The sequence below is a fragment of the Trachymyrmex cornetzi genome, unplaced genomic scaffold (genome assembly GCF_001594075.2).
Source record: "Trachymyrmex cornetzi isolate Tcor2-1 unplaced genomic scaffold, Tcor1.1 scaffold785, whole genome shotgun sequence".
Lineage (NCBI taxonomy): Eukaryota > Metazoa > Arthropoda > Insecta > Hymenoptera > Formicidae > Trachymyrmex > Trachymyrmex cornetzi.
The window spans coordinates 19404-21142 of NW_017300119.1; positions in this window are offsets into that span (position 1 = coordinate 19404).

A 1739-nucleotide genomic window follows, 5' to 3' on the forward strand; every position below is an offset into this window, starting at 1 on the left:
ACGCCGATCAGAACTACTGAGTACTCTCAAAAAATTTTCGACGTCGGACTTAGAACATTTTCAATGATAGAGTTCAAATGTTCCAATATCTCGAAAACCGTTGGCCCAATCGCTTTTTCACCTGGTACTTTTCGTCAGAGCTCGTCGAGAACTGCCCAGAACGCTGATCAGAACTACTGAGTACTCTCAAAAAATTTTCTCTATTTTTGAGAAAATTTTTTGAGAGTACTGAATAGTTCTGATCGGCGTTCTGGGCAGTTCTCGACGAGCTCTGACGAAAAGTACCAGGTGAAAAAGCGATTGGGCCAACGGTTTTCGAGATATTGGAACATTTGAACTCTATCATTGAAAATGTTCTAAGTCCGACGTCGAAAATTTTTTGAGAGTACTCAGTAGTTCTGATCGGCGTTCTGGGCAGTTCTCGACGAGCCCTGACGAAAAGTATTAGGTGAAAATTCGATTGGATGGCTACATAAGGAGATATGTGCTTTTGCAACCAATTTTTCAAATTTTGTTTTAAGTACATATCTCTTTTATTTTTGGATCTGTGTTGATTTTAATCGCTTAGAACTCTTCGAAATAGACAGAATGACAATTAACATGTGACAGAACTATTGCATAAAAAATTTTTTTCAAAATTTTTTAATTATTTTTTTTATAAATTTTGTTGTATGTCAAAATTGTTTTTTATGTATTAGGAACTCTAGGTATTTACAAAATAAAGCTATTAAGCTGCTCAGAACTATTCGAGCTCGAATTTCAATAAAAAGTTAGCACCCCATTTTTTATAAATTGTTTAAAAATTGTTATTAAGGGAATCTCGAGTTAAAAAATACAGAGAACTCTTCGTATCGTTAAAAGGAAGCAGGAACTCTATTCAGAACTATTGTATGTATCTAAAAAGTGATTTTTTTTAAATTTTTAATTTTTTTTTCATTTTTCAAAAATTTTTTTTATGTATCAGGAACTCTAGGTATTCACGAAATGAAGCTTTTGGGCCGCTCAGAACTATTGGATCTTGATTTTCGATGAGAAGTTAGCACCCCATTCTTTAAAAATTGTTTAAAAATACTTATTAAGCGGAACTCTTGTTATAAATTATATAGAACTCTTTGTCTCGTCAAAAAGAAACGGGAACTCTAATCAGAACTCCTGAGTACTATAGTTGGGGTGCTAACTTCATATACCCCATCCGGACATGTATCTCCAGACGTGGAGAAAGTACTGTGCAGGAAGGGAGACAAGGTATACGTTTAGTGGCTGGGATTCGATAGATCGCACAATTCGTGGATACACAAAAAAACAATGTCATTTGATACAATTTTGATTCGTGTATTTTTTTTTATACCCTTATGAGGCGTAAATTATAATGATAATAGTATATAATATTAACATGTAATATAAATGTAAAAAAACATACATGAAGTGTAAATTAAAATAAGAATAACACATATAAAGAATTAAAAAAAAAACATATACCAGGTATGTAAATATGAAACCGGAATTTACCAATAGATGGCTATAGCTGTCAATGTAGTTGCCGTCAGTCCTCGTCATTGACGCCATTTCTTTGTTCTGACATCTGACAAAGATCTACAACTCACAACAATACATGTTTCATACAACAATATAGTTTGTAATAGCGTTGAACATGTCGAATTTTGTGCCTGGAAACTACGATTTGCGGACAGCATTGATTTTCTGTTACCATTTGAAGAAAACTGCTGCAAAATCGCATC